This window comes from Oryctolagus cuniculus, chromosome 2 (assembly GCF_051225735.1).
Source record: "Oryctolagus cuniculus isolate XC-2025 breed Fujian yellow rabbit chromosome 2, ASM5122573v1, whole genome shotgun sequence".
Lineage (NCBI taxonomy): Eukaryota > Metazoa > Chordata > Mammalia > Lagomorpha > Leporidae > Oryctolagus > Oryctolagus cuniculus.
The window spans coordinates 29,365,236-29,381,194 of NC_142868.1; the positions used below are offsets into that span (position 1 = coordinate 29,365,236).

Sequence of the window (15,959 nt, forward strand, 5' to 3'; positions counted from 1 at the left end):
CTTTTCCGTCCGGCTTTTCCCTAGGCTCTTTGCTAGTCTCTCTCTCCGGTATTTTCCCACTTCTTCCCGTTTCTTCCCTTCTAGGTTTCCTATCTGAGTCACGGCACCATTATGTTGCTCCCCCTCTTCGTGGAGGAACGACACAGGACCCTGCGTTGTTCTTTCATCTGCTCGGCCCTTCCCGGGTCTGCTGCTGGTTCTTCCTGGGTTGGCTACCGTCCCTTCCACCTCCGTGGAAGGGCGGTTCCCCTGCCACTTTCCCCACTTCCACAGGGGAGCGGCACACCACCGGCCAGCTCTCTCGGGGGCTACACAGCTGTTCCTCTTAGATGTTCCTGGTGCATGTTGTCTCTCTCCTCCTTTATAGTCCTTTTCCACCAATCCCAACTCTGCTACCCACACGCCGAGTATGCTGCTCTCCTCCAATCAGGAGCAGGTCCTGCAGCTTGTCAAGTTGGTGAGAGGCAGCTGGGTAGAAGCTGTTTCCTCCTCTCCCAGCGCCATATTGTGGGAGAGCAGATGCATAGAATAAGTCTTAATTCCAGTAACTTAGTCAAGTCCGAGTTGCTCCCAGTTGCTCCCCACACCCTCTCTCCCTCTTTTTTTCTTTCTCTCTCTCTCTCCTTCTCTCTGTTTGCATTTCAGATAAATAAAAATAAATACATACAAATTTAAAACAAATAAGGCCAAGACATGTGTTGACTGAAATCCAAATTCAAAAGTTAACTGCATATATTTAGTAACATTACATATAACTATTATTAAGGCTAGAAAGCTTTAAAAAGCTCAAAATCTAAACATGTTTTAGCAAATAAACCAGCTGATTATCCAACCAACCAAAAAACTTTACTTAAAAAAACGGTCTATTTCTATTATTATAGTTCTTTTCCATAAGCAAAAAAACTGGAGCAAAATTAGTTTTATATAGATCCATGGTTTACAAGATGAGATACAAGATATTTTACAAAATATTTTTAAAGAAATTCTCCAAACTATTTGGGTTACTTATACAGATTTACAGAATTAAGGAGGCCTATGGTCACAGATTTTTTGTGTGCAACTTAATAAAATTAGTTTAATTCTTATATCAAGGAAGAGTTATACTAAATGATCTATAGTCTCTTCTAGTACTAAAGTTTTTATTACATTGTTCTTCTAAAAAAAAAAAAAAACAGCTAAGATTGTATCTCAAACAACATTATCTAACTAGGCAATATCAGTCCTGAATTAAACACATTTTTATCCTTTTCTGGCTTACTCCCTCCTAGTCAGGTATTAATGGAATACAAATATCACACATTTTATGCTGCTCGTCACGGGGCAGCAGGTCCGATAGCGCTCCTCAGGGCCAGCCTGGGGAGTTCAGGGGCCGAGCGGGATGATGAGTGTTGGCAGCAAAGGAGCCTCACCAGAGCCAGGAGATCAGTCAACGTCCAGGGCGCAGCCGGGTTCTCAACTTTATTGGGAGGGGAAGAGCTTTTATAGACACAGAAAGGGGGCTGTCCAGGGCACAAGGGAACCGAGCCAACCAGCAGAAAGGTAAGGCAGGACACGAGCCTATCATAGCCAAGGACACATACTGTTCACGAATACGGAAGTCTCCTGTCAGGCTAGGTACCTCCCCCGGGGTCCATCTTGGATTGTTGGAAACACTGAGTCACTAGGATGCGAAAGTGCAGCAAACTCGAGCAAAGGCTCAGCAGCCTTGTCCAGCGAAGGCTTAGCAACTTTGTTTCCTTTCCGATTGGAGCCTCCCCGCAATTTTACTCAATTCATTCTTAAGTTGCAGCTTTTGTTAGGGTCTGAAAACGCCCACTGCCTGAGGAACGACTCCAAGAGACCGCTCTCATGCAACCAGCAAAGGGTTAAAGATTTATTGATCCAACATGTTGGGGCTCTCTGAACATACAAGAACAGAGGAGCAGCGAGGAACTACAGCATAAGGTTTATAAAGGCAAAAACCGCAAATTCTGGAGGGGGGAGAGAATACACGGTTGCTAAGCAGTTGCTAAAGTCTTACAATCAGCAATTATGATCTTAAGACATAGACAAATCACATCTTCATTATTAGCCCAGGTAACCCAGGTGTAACATTTCTACTTTTAAGCTTGAGCAATAATGCTAGGGGGTTTTTGTGCTCTGCCAAGGGTGATGTAGTGCACTGCTATTGTCCGACTATTTGAGATCATAGTTTCAGACCAGAGTCTCACGGTGGGGGGGTTGCTTTCCCAGAATGGAGTCTCAAGTGCTCCAAAATGGAGTCCCTACTGTCAAGGTGCTACTTTACTTTGTCTTATTTTCACAGTTGTACCAAGAAGGTTTAAACATGTAAGCTTAAGCTTAACTTTTTACACCCACACATATACAATTTTAACTCTTCACTTTGTGTCCCCTCTCTCCAGAATCCAAAGTGCCCATTACATGGTTAATGCAAAACACTGAATATTCTCGAGGAAGTAGCAATATACTAAGGATGCACCAAGAATTAAAAAGAATCTGGAGGTGACAGTAGTTGCTTTTATAAAATCACTAAATAGTAATTTCTGATTTCCTTGGTTTGTTTTTATAACTAATAGGAATAGAAATTCTGGCACAACAATACATGATTAAATCATTAAGCTATAAACAAGAACACACAAAAATTAAGTTGTCATTCATGTATTGAAGAATGAACTTTATTTACACGAATAGTAGATCCCAGCTACTCCAGTTACTCTGAGATATAATTACTCATTATAAGAAAAATATCTTTTAATACTTCAGTTTTAACAACTGTAATTAAATTGCTTAGTTATACTATAGAGTGAGAACCAATGAATTACTTTGGAAATTAAAAAAAAATGTATATACATTACCCTGATGCCTAGGCCAAAAATATACATAACAACAAATGTTCCTGATTTCTAATAATCATAAAAATAAAGGAAAATATATATTGCAAGTATTTTCTTTATAGGCAATTTCAGCAAGAAAACAATAGTTTCGTGAAAACAAAACAGTGGTTCATGTGATGGACTGATGCTGAGGCAACAGAAGTATTCAAAACATGACAGAGAACATACTGTCAAACATAACTGAAGATCTGCCTCAGGGACATGGTGTAGAGACAGTAACCAGATTTTTACACATCTCTATTTTATCTTATAGTCAAGGGAAAGACAGATTAGTGGGTTTGATCCCAAGTCATAGTTAAAAGAGTCCCTCCTTTTAGCTTGTAAAATGAAGCCTTTGGGTTTGATACTTCCTCTGCATTTCACAATGACCAAATAGTGTAGCAGCCACGGTGGCACCCAATCCTGTGCTCAAATGCCAGAGATACTTTCCAAGAGCCTCTTGGAAACTTGCTTGAGAAAGTAGTTCTTTTGGATCATTATGAGTCAACAGCTGTATATCAAATTGTTTAGCAAAAGCAGTCGGATCAGGTGGCATCACACAGCAGGAGGCAAGGTTGACTTGGTTAATGTTGATAGAGCTGCTCCAACTGCCTTCTGTCCAGATCAGAGGTCTCTATGGCAACAATGTTTTTTGCTTCCTACTAGGCTTTCTCATTCCTCCCAGTAGAGCAGTAAATGTTCCAAGGAGAGATTAACTCCATAATCAATAAGAGGTGAAGTAAGGATTACAGAACACAGCTGTGCAACTCCAAGGATGGACGGAACAGGCCATGTCAACTGCATTTCTAGTTGACGATGAAGAGTTTGATCCAACAAGGAGCGGTTTTACAGAAACTTTCATTTCTTCTATTTTTCTGTTGGGATTTATCTTCTCTGCTGCATGAGACACAGTGCAGTCCAAGACACCTAGAAACTCCCTCATCAAATCTGGGCTGATTTGGGAACTGCATTCGTTCAAGGTCTTCTGGATACAATCTCGAAGCTCCTCGCTGTGCATGGACCGGCACTTCTTCCCGCAAGCGGCCCCAGTCCAATAGGCTCCCCATCTGCAGGTGCAAGGTGCAGGCCAGCGCCAGGAGTGCCTGGCCAAGGCTGAGCAGCTGACCATGCCCATGGTAGCAGTTGCCATATGGGGCCCAGCAGCCACAGGGCTGCAGGTAGCTGGATGGGTGTCTGGGTGGGCAGCTGAGGCAGCGCTCCCGCAGGATGTGGCGTGGAGGGCTGGAGAAGGGAGCACGAGGCTGCCACCCCCTCGCCAATGCCTGGTCTGTGCTCCACTCAGCAGATTGAGGCCAAAGTGGCTGAAAGGCCAGCCGGGCAGGAGCCCATGATGGCTGTGGCTGTGGCTGTGGCTGTGGCTGTGGCTGTGGCTGTGGCTGTGGCTGTGGCTGTGGCTGCGGCTGAGGTTTCAACTACCGCAGCAGCTGCAGAGAGTTGACTCCAAGTTTAGGGAGCTGTTTCCGGGAAGATAATCACCATAATTTCTTTATCCAGTCTTCAGCTGATGGGCATCTGCTTGATTCCATATCTTAGCTGTTGTAAATTGAGCTGAAATATTGAAAAAGGCCACCTTCAGTTTCTAGAAGCCACTCCAAATTCCTTGAAGCTATCCATGTTTCCTTGAGAAATGACCTAGCCACAGCATAGCCATTTAATTCAACAAATGTGCAACCAGGTTCTCTAACTCCACAGCTTAGGGAGGAGGCTTATGTGTTGTTGATAGTGACATTCCAATGCTTTCCTACACACAGCAGCCTGTTCGTGAAAATGACATAGAGTGACTTTTGCCTTGTTCTATTAGGAATAAGAGGCGAGTCACTTTCATAGTCAAAGATAAGGCAAACATAAGTGGTGAACTTTAGTTGGTGAGAATAATTGGAGGCTATCCTAGTCTAATCTCCACAATAAGAAATGTTACATCTTACCATCTGAAACAGACTCAATGGAAAGGTTTTTTCAACTTTATGTACTTTAACATTTTTTTTCAACTTTATGTACTTTAACATGTTTTCTATTGACTTGAAATACCAAAAGTTTTGAAATATTTATTAAATTGCAGCTATTTTTATGTTTTATTTTTGATCTCTGAAAACTAGTCAATCAGATCATTACTGTATCTTCCATAACTTCTCACACTGATACTCATTTTCTTGTGCCTCTCCTCTTGCTCAATATGAATAGAATTTGTTTCTTTTCTAATTTAAAGTTATTAAGAAAGTAATTCGATGTACATACATCCATAACATATTTTCCTGGTGACAGTCCTGTGTTGAAAAGAATGCTTGGAGCCAGTGCTGTGGTGTAGTAGGCATCCCATATGGGCACCATTTCAAGTCCCAGGTGCTCCACTTCCAGCTCCCTGCTGATGGCCTGGGAAAGCAGAAGATGGCCCAAGGGCTTGGGACCCTGCACCTGTGTGGGAGACCTGCATTAAGTTTCAGATCAACTCTGGTCATTTGCAGCCATCTAGGGAGTGAACCAGCGGATGGAATACCTTTATCTCGGTCTCTCCCTCTCCTGAAGCCAGTAACCAGGAGCCTCCTCCATGTCTCTCATCCTGATGCAGGGGCTCAAGGACTTGGGCCATCCTCCACTGCCTTCCCAGGCCACAGCAAAAGTGGGATCAGAAGTGGAACAGCTGGAACTCGAACCAGCACCCACATGGGATGCAGGCACTGTAGGTGACAACTTTACCCAATACACCACAGCGCTGGCCCTGAAGAAACTATTTTTAACTGTTAGTAATTGTTGACAGATAATTGCAACTTTTCAACACCTAATTAGAGGTGTTGTCACAACTAAAAATATGTTTTTCTCATAACTACAAAATATATCTTGCATTATAGTGGGCTTTGTGCTGTTAGCACTATTATGATTAGTCTATAGGTTAAAGAAGCAGCTATCCAGAAAACCTAATCATGAATTAAGTTTACATAAATTAAAAAAGATTTTGATATAAGCTTGTATTTGAAATTTAATTTTTTCTCTTAAGTATATTATCCTTTTTAAATGACTAAAATATTAAGATTACATATTTGTTGACAGTCAATTTTAGCAAAGCTCACAAGAATTTCCACCCTACCCTCCTCCCTGCCCATGCTCCAACCCTTTCTTCCTCCTCCCTCTCTCATTCAACTAATCCGTCATCTAACTAAGCTGTCCATCTGTCCATCATGGTTAGTGCTCCAATCATAAAAAGAATAACACAATCAGTAAATGTAATGATTGAAAAAGGTAAACAAAGAGAAGACAGTCATAGCTCTGTTTTCAAAGTTTTTTGTCATGCAATTAACTATCCAAATCTACTTTTCCTTCAAAACTCACATTAGCTCTAAAATGCAACTAAACTAAAGACAATAAGCTTAAAATTACCATTTTTAAAAAGATTTACTTTATTTACTGAAATGCAGTTATAGACAGAGAGGAGAGACAGAGAGAGTTAGATATTCCATCTTCTGCACTCCCTAATGGTCACAAGAGCCAGGATTGGCCAGGCTGAAGCCAGGAGGCAGTTGACAGGGTCTGCCATGCGGGTGCAGGGCCCCAAGGACTTGGGTCTTCCTCTGCTGCTTTCCCAGGTACATTACAGGGAGCTGGATTGGAGAAGTTACGACTTCAACAGGTCCCCATATGGGATACTGGCAGTGCAGGCGTCAGCTTAACCTGTTATGCCACGATGACGGTCTGTAAAATTATCATTTTTTTTTAAGTCAGTTTCACCTAAAAAGGATGTTTTCAGAAAACAGTTTGCATGTTTTATAAAGCAGAGAAGAGGCATATCAATGGATATTCTCGAATACAGCATTGACAACTTGAACTTGTAAGCATATTTTAAAACATTTATTTATTTATTTGAAAGGCACAGCTACACGGAGAGATGACTGGAAAGAGAGAAGAGATAAAAAGAGAATAAAGAATCTTCCACCCACTGGTTCATTCCCCAGATGGCTGGAAGAGCTGTGACTGGACCAGCCTGAAGCCAGGAACCAGGAACTCCAAGCAGGCCTCCTACATGGGTTCAGGGGCCATGCACTTTTGCCTTCTTCTGCTGCTTCCCCAGGCACATTAGTAGGAAACTGGATCAGAAACAGAGCAGCTGGGGCTTGAACATACTCACAGGTGACAGCTTAACCTGCAGTGCCACAACGCCGGCCCCTCTAAGCATATTTTAAAAACATTTTACTTTCAATTTCTAAAATAAATTTTAAATGGTTATTTTTTTTAACTTTTATTTAACAAATATAAATTTCCAAAGTACAGCTTTTGGATTACAGGGGCTTTTTCCCCCCATAAGTTCCCTCCCAACCACAAGCAACTCTCCCATCTCCCACTCCCTCTCCCATTCCATTCACATCAAGATTCATTTTCAATTACCTATATGTACAGAAGATCAATTTAGTGTATATTAAGTAAAGATTTCAAAAGTTTACACCCACACAGAAACACAAAGTGTAAAGTACTGTTCGAGTACTAGTTATAGTATTTTTTAATTTAATTTTATTTATTTATTTATTTATTTATTTTGGCAGGCAGAGTGGACACTGAGAGAGAGAGACAGAGAGAAAAGTCTTCCTTTGCCATTGGTTCACCCTCTAATGGCTGCACTGTGGCCGGCGCACCATGCTGATTTGATGGCAGGAGCCAAGTACTTATCCTGGTCTCCCATGGGGTGCAGGGCCCAAGTACTTGAGCCATCCTCCACCGCACTCCCTGGACACAGCAGAGAGCTGGCCGGGAAGAGGGGCAACTGGGACGGAATCCCTGCCCCAACCGGGACTAGAACCTGGTGTGCCAGTGCTGCAAGGCGGAGGATTACCCTAGTGAGCCGCGGCGCTGGCTAGTTATAATATTAATTCACATTGGACAACACATTAAGGACAGAGATCCTATATGAGGAGTAAGCGCACAGTGATTCCTGTTGTTGACTTAACAATTGACACTCTTGTTTATGGCATCAGTAATCACCCTAGGCTCTTATCATGAGTTGCCAAGGCTATGCAAGCCTTTCGAGTTTGCCAACTCCTATCTTATTTAGACAACGTCATAGTCAAAGTGGAAGTTCTCTCCTCCCTTCAGAAAAAGGTACCTCGTTCTCTGATGGCCCATTCTTTCTTTCCACTGGGATCTCATTCATAGAGATCTTCCATTAGGATTTTTTTTTTTTTTTTTTTTTTTTTGCCAGAGTTTCTTGGCTTTCCATGCCTAAAATACTCTCATGGGCTCTTCAGCCAGATCCGAATGCCTTAAGGGCTGATTCTGAGGCCAGAGTGCTCTTTAGGACATCTGCCATTCTATGTGTATCCCACTTCCCATGTTGGGTAATTTTCTTCTTTTTTATTCTATCAGTTAGTATTAGCAGACACTAGTCTTGTTTATATGATCTATTTGATTTAATCCTATCATTATGATCAGTTATGAACTGAAACTGATCACTTTGACTAGTGAGATGACATTGGTACATGCCACTTTGAGGGGACTGAATTGGAATCCCCTGTCACGTTTCTAACTCTACCATTTGGGGCAAGTCATCTTCAGCTTGTCCCAAATTGTACGTCTCCTCCCTCTCTTATTTCCACTCTTATATTTAACAGGGATCACTTTTCAGTTAAATTTAAACACCTAAGAATAATTGTGTGTTAATTACAGAGTTCAACCAATAGTATTAAGTAGAACCAAAAAAACTAAAAAGGATAAAGTATTAAGTTGTTCATCAATAGTCAAGACAAGGGCTGATCAAGTCATTGTTTCTCATAGTGTCCATTTCACTTTACAGGCTTCCTTTTTGGTGCTTGGTTAGTTGTCACCGATCAGGGAAAACATATGATATTTGTCCCTTTGAGACTGGCTTGTTTCACTCAGCATAACGTTTCCCAGATTGCTCCATTTTGTTGCAAATGACTGGGTTTCATTGTTTTTTACTGCTGTATAGTATTCTATAGAGTACATGTCCCCTAATTTCTTTATCCAGTTTACTGTTGATGGGCAATTAGCTTGATTCCAGGTCTTAGCTATTGTGAATTGAGCTGCAATAAACATTAATGTACAGACAGCTTTTTTGTTTGCCAAGCCTGCTGGTCCTAGTTTACTTGCACTTAATAAATAACATGACTTCTGATGGAAAAATAGATTTGTTTTAGATATTCTTGGCATATTGTACCTGATTGGTTTTCCTTTAAAAAGTGTTTTAAATTCATTAGTGTCAGGATTATTTTGTTATCAAACTTGAATTATTACACTACACACAGGGTTAGTGAGCCAAACTATTTTCTTTTTTAAAATATTTATTTATTTATTTGAAATTCAGAGCTACACAGAGAGGAGAGGCAGAGAGAGAGAGAGAGAGGTCTTCCATTCGCTGGTTCATCCCCCAACTGGCTGCAACTGCTGGAGCTGTGCCGATCTGAAGCCCGGAGCTAGAAGCTTATTCTGGGTCTCTCATGTAGGTGCAAGGGCCCAAAGACTTGGGACATCTTCTACTGCTTTCCCAGAACATAGCAGAGAGCTCGATCAGAAGTAGAACAGCCGGGTCTCAAACCAGTGCCCATATGGGATACTGGCACTTCAGTCCAAGGTGTTAACCCACTGCACCATAGTGCTGGCCCCAGAACCAAACTATTTTCCTTGCAGTGAAACCCCAGGGGAAAACTCAGGAGTCCACACTGTATTAACACTAAGAGTAAAATTATATTGAACTTGTATCAGCTCATAAACTGCCAAGCCATACCGCAAATGATGCTGTTTGTATGTCTAGGCTTTTAAGAGCAGTTGTGTGTCACATGTAACAAGAAAACATTTTTTTTTTCAGGGAAATATCTTCCCTATTAACCAAAGAAGTTTTAGTTTTTGTTTTTGTTTTTGTTTTTTAATCCTCCGTTGCTGTGTTATTCCTGACAAAATAAATTGGAAGATTCACAGTAAATTAAAACCAGTGAAAATTTAGGACAAATCTTTACATTTGAAATCCATTAGGCCAGCGCTGTGGCTCAATAGGTTAATCCTCTGCCTTGCAGCACCGTCACACCAGGTTCTAGTCCCGGTCGGGGCGCCGGATTCTGTCCCGGTTGCTCCTCTTCCAGGCCAGCTCTCTGCTATGGCCCGGGAGTGCAGTGGAGGATGGCCCAAGTGCTTGGGCCCTGCACCCGTAAGGGAGACCAGGAGAAGCACCTGGCTCCTGGCTTCGGATCAGCACGATGCGCCAGCCGTAGCACGCCAGCCATGCCGGCCATTAGAGGGTGAACCAAAGGCAAAAAAAGACCTTTCTCTCTGTCTCTCTCTCTCACTGTTCCACTCTGCCTGTAAAAAAAAAAAAAAAAAAAAAAAAAAAAAAGAAAAGAAAAGAAAAAAAATCCATTGAATATAAAAACCTGACTATCTCATGCACCTACATAGACACATGCATACACACACAAGAAGAAAACTGGTTGACCTGAAAAATATGGAGAAGGATTTTGTCACTTTGGATTTACATGCATGTGATAATACTTCACAAAAATTAGGAAAATTATTTTGTTCAAATGTTTGCATAACGTGAATATCCTAGGAAAGTGATTACTTTTGGAGAAAACTGAGAGACAAGGGCTGCAACAATGATACAGCAGGTTAAGCTACCACTGATAATGTCATAATTGCATATTGGAGATCAGTTTCTGTGCTACTTAACCAACTTCTGATCTAGCTTCATGTTAATGTACCTGAGAAGCTAGTAAAAGATGCTTAACAAGCCTGAGCCACTGATACCCATGTGGGAGATGACGAAGGAATTCCTGACTTCTAATTTATACCTGATCTAGACCAGATTGTTGCCGCCATTTGTGGAGTGAATCAATGAAAGGAAGATCTCTCTTTGAGAGTCCCAATGTCCTTAGCTTAGTTTTCTGCCTTTAAAATAATAATATATAGAGAAAGTAACTTTATAAATATTTCGATATAATTTTCATATGGAAACAGATGAAAACATACTAGGAAATTGAGGATAAGATATGATTGGCAAATGAAACATATACAATTCGAATGTCCTAAGAAGATAATATATGTATTTATTTATAGATTAGAAAGATCTGTGGAGAAAAACTCTGAAATAGAAGCTAAGAAGATGACATTTACACAGAAACACTTCAACATAAAAAAGTTTGCAATACATAGTTTAACACATCTAACATATGTGTAGTTATAATTAAAAGGGAGAAAAAATTGTGGAAACAATTTTTGAAAAAATAGTGAATTTTAAAACTCCCCAATTAATTGAAGTCTGTTTCAATTATGCAATGAACATGAATTATGCAAAGGTTTATCATTAAATGAAAACTAGATGTAGAAATATCAAACTAAAACTGGTGAAAACCACAGATAATAAAGAACAAATCTTAAACACAGTCACAGAAAAAACACAGCAAGAATAACATTGACAGCAGATTTCTCACAGGAACAATGGTATAAAAAAGTATGGAATAGCCATAATATGAGAAGTGAAAATGGAAAATTTATATTTCTATTAGCAATGGAACATCTTTCAACATAGTGACATTAGAAGGTCCTGATGATTTCCAGGATGGAGAAAAAAGGTGGCAGATGCTTGTTTGGGAATTCCGAAAACAAAGAACAAATGAAAAGTATAATGTGAGTCAATATTAAAATTATCAAGGAAAAGAAGAGTTAATAGACTTTTATCTGTAATTTTTTCAAAATTCAGGCATAGTTTTTTTTAATAATACACATTTTCCTTGTACTTTCTAAAAATATTTCACAGACTGGAACATCTCAACTACTAATGACTAGCTAGAAAATAAAATATTTGGAATATGACATTTAAAAAGTTGTTAAAATGAGACCATTAGGATTGGCTCTGATTCAATACAAATGCTGTTTTTATTAAAAGAGAAAATTTGGACAAAGAGACCTGGAGTTTTATGTGTACAAATAAAACAATTTTGTTAAGTCACAAGTAGAAGACAGTGTTCTGCAAAGCAAGAAAGAGGTCTCAGGAAAAATAAATAATAAATAAATTAATTAATTAATAAAAAACAGAGTGTTGACACCTTGACCTTGTATTTCTATAGTCTGTGTTCCTTTGTTATGGAAGCCCTACCCTAGCAAATTAATACAGAATAACTTCTAGAAAATTGACTTTCAAAATCATTTATTTGATGGTGGAATGAGAAGAGTAACAAAGGACTGAAGCTGAGAAATTAATATAGAAAGAAGAGTCTTTAAACAAAACAAATTATCCTGAGAAATGAGATGCAACTCAAACATTAAATGTCATTTTTACTCCACCAAAGTTGAAAATTTTTCACTGAGAAAATTCAAAATATGTGTGATAAAGAGACCTGCGACTGACACTTCTGGTTTGCCCTTTGTTTTTGTTTCATTTTAGTTTTAATTTCATTTTTCCTCTTCTGTTCTCTTTCCAAAATAAGGAATTGACTCACTGAGGCGTGTCACTGAGGGTTCTGTGATGGCTTTTGGCTTACAAAAAGGCTCCAGAGTCCTTAAGAGTGTTTTCCAGTCCTCATTTCATCCCAATTTCTGATCCATCTAACTTGAAGCCTGCATGTATACTCCAGGTGAGTTTCTTGCAGATTTACAAAGAAACATAATTGAATAAAAGAACATTAGTAAAAAAATCTAAGAAGCAATTCTTGACCTTACACAAGTAGTCTTCTTCTCAGACAACCACAGTCCTCATTCATTTCACACATAAATCGTATGAGAAAACTACTCTTGATACAGACCCTCGCCTTTATTTAAAGTGCATCATGAAAAGTCACTTGTATTAAGCACCTAAAGAGATTATTTTAAAAGATGGAAAAGGGGAACAATGGATCTTTTGTGAAAAGGAGAAAGCTCTCTTATTGTCTAACATTTTGAAAAAAAAAAAAATGTCCAATCCGTTTTGAATTTCTATTGTACCTCCTTTCTGGGTAAAATAGTTATGAGTAGATTTTCCTAATAAGATCATGCCTCATGTTGAATAATTACTAGGTTCTTTTTGTCAGTTTGAAGAAATCTGGAAAATCAGAACATCACTTTGGGTATGCTCCAACTTCCCTATGTTATACTCTCAAAACTCACAATTTCATCTCCCTTGCGTACCTGTCAGTTGCAATCTTGTATAATTAAATGAGGGTACAGAGATACAAAACAGAAGAGTAGGACAAAGCATCTCATAGGCTGTGTGTAAATTTAGGGGGAACATGCATCTTGTCATAGATAAGGAGGGAATGCTCATCGTCACAATGTGCAGTTTCTGGAAACATGCTCTATCTACGTAAGGGTCCCTCAGACTAAAGGCCATAAGTTGTTACCATTGGCCATCTGACTCAGGTGAACTCAGTGAAACACCTAATTTTGCCTCTATAATTGGTACACGAAACTAAATATCAATCTGGAAGCTAAACACATGTTTCCTGGACTCCTGTGGTTTTAGTTGGAGAAATTTATCCATCCTGTTTTGTGTCACAGACACAAATGATAGAACCAGGCCGAATGATCTCTGAAGGTTTTCCCAGATCTAACATTCTGAATTGTTCCCACTTGTTTCATCTTTCCATCTAAAATCACTTTTTATAGATCAACATCATCCTCCCTGAATTAAGGAAAATATGCATATCGAATTCTAGTGCCTATGTGGAGATTCCTGCGCTTCTGAGAATAGAGAATTCTCCTTCAAAAGTAAACTATTACTCCTCCCTCACAGGTTTGGTGCCCTGGGATTGTGCTCTGGCTCCTCCAATCAGGTCATCTGTTGAAGTTGTCTCTTTCATGTAAGTAGTTCAAAAAAAAAAAAAAGGGGGGAAAGTGGAGCAGCTGTTCCCAGAGAAGAGGGCACTGCAGACATCATTCAAATTGATTCTAATTCCTCCTGAGTGATCCATTGAAGTGCTAATGATGCATGTTCCTTGCCTCTGGCCTAAATGTTCTGAACTTTGCTTCCTCTTTTAGTATTGCTCTACCTCAACAGTGCTAAATAAAAATAATAGCTGTGGCCCTTCCACAAAGTAGTTTTGCCATTCTTCACATGGCAATTACTGTAGGAAATTAAAATAAAAGAAATCCTACAATGCAAAAAGTTATTTTTCTTATTTTAATAGCAAAGATAAGAAACACTCCCCACAACTACAACCCCACAACATTGACATTATTGACAGAAGCTTTTTGTTTTCCTCAAGAGTGATTTTTGAGTGTATAAAAGTCAATTCAGGAATTTCATCAATTAGAATCCTATTTATAAAAGTTATAGTTTCAAATTTGACCTTTTTCATGGGCTTTTAAATTTAGTTTGTGAATCTTAGGTGGTACATGAACTTAGCATATTTTAAGAAAATTTGATATTGATTCATTTTGTGCTCACCAAAAACCAGTTTTAAACTTCTAAACAGAATTTATATAGTTGATTTCTTTTTCAACAGTTTTCTGATTTATAAATAATCTAATTATCAAAATAAATTTATGGATGTGAAAATTGAATGTATAAATGCAATAAGCCTAAAATTCTTGATTATTAAGAACCACAGATACATTTAAAAATATGTTTAGTGTCAAGTGAATTACTCACTTCCATATTTTAAACTTGTATTATTAGGCAGTTAGTCTAAAAGGCTAAGTTCTCCTAAAGATCTTAAAGTGTATAATTAAACAGTTGTTGTCTGGTTTGCATTTGCTTCTTTGTAGTTTCCAATTATGCATATGTTGGCTCCTCTTTGCTTATTATGTAGTTACGAGTTTCTTAAAATAATTGTCATCACATTTGAAATTTGTCCAATATTTGTCCTCACTTTTCCAACCTGTATTTTGATAAAGCAATCTCTATTGTTTTAATTATTCTTACATTCCTCATAATTTAATCTGAAATCTTTCACTTTTGGTATTTTAATTCATTTTTAGATTTATTTATTTATTTGAAAGCCACAGTTACAGAAAGGCAGAGGCAGAGGCAGAGAGAGAGAGAGAGAGAGAGAGAGAGAGAGATCCTCCATCTGATGGTTCACTCTCCAGCTGGCTGCAATGGCCAAACTGGGCCCATCCAAAGCCAGGAGCCAGAAGCCAGGAGCTTCTTCCAGGTCTCCCACATGGGTGTAGGGACCGAAGCATTTGGGCTATCTTCCACTGCTTTCCCAGGCCATGGCAGAGAGCTGGACTGGAAGTGGAGCAGCCAGGCCTTGAACCAGCACCCATATGGGATACTAGCACTACAGGCAGTGGCCCCATCCACTAAACCAAAATGCCAGCCTCCTGATATTTTCTTGTCCTCTATTCTCTTTTTGTATGTTTGTGTGCATGTCCAACCATTTCATCTAGAGCTTCAATAATAATGTATAGATATGTTTTTTTTTTTTTTTCTTTGCCACGCAGGAGCGCGCTTTATTGGGGCTACTTCAGCGGGATGAAGCGGGAGGAGTGCGTGGCGACGATGCCCGGCCGGCCGTGCTTCACGGGCTTGTAGGTGATGGAGAACTCGCCCAGGTAGTGGCTGATCATCTCGGGCTTGATCTCCACCTGGTTGAAGGTCTTGCCGTTGTACACGCCCACCATCTCGGGCAGGATGATCATGTCGCGCAGGTGCGTCTTCACCACCTCGGGCTTCTCCATGGGCGTCGCCTCCTTCTTGGCCTTGCGCAGCTGCTTGAGCAGCGAGTGCTGCTTCCGCCGCAGGCCCCGGCTCAGCCGCCGCCGCTGCCGCGCGCTGTACAGCTGCATCAGCTGCTCGTAGGACATGTCCGGCAGCTGGCCCAGGTCCACGCCGCGGTAGGTGAACTTGCGGAACGTCTGCTTCTTCTTCTGCTCCACTTCCGCCATCTTGTCGGCTTCCCGGAAGAGGACGCGCAGCTCGCGCACGCGCAGTTATCGCGAGGCCGCCTGCGTTGATATGTTTTATTCTTAAAAGAATTTAGAACCATTTAAGAATATTAATTTATAATTGTTATCTCTTGTGGGTACATATTTTCCCTGTGGATATTTCTCTGGAGAGAAATTGTTCAGCTTTTTGTGATTCCTTTTCTCTTTTCTTTTTTTATATTTTGTGTATCATCTTCTCATAAACTTTTGCAAATGTATTACTACTTTCTC

General features: G+C 39.9%; 2 pseudogenes across 1 annotated transcript; both read right to left on the reverse strand.

The window, feature by feature from the left end:
* Positions 1 to 10,703, reverse strand: part of LOC100349058 (glutamate--cysteine ligase regulatory subunit pseudogene) — a 182,396-nt pseudogene extending 171,693 nt beyond the window's left edge.
* A 4,516-nt stretch (positions 10,704 to 15,219) lies between these two features.
* Positions 15,220 to 15,740, reverse strand: LOC149127711 (small ribosomal subunit protein uS19 pseudogene; annotated as a pseudogene). Its single transcript, XR_016229583.1, has one exon. The product of XR_016229583.1 is annotated as a small ribosomal subunit protein uS19 pseudogene (transcript).
* Positions 15,741 to 15,959: the final 219 nt, after the last annotated feature.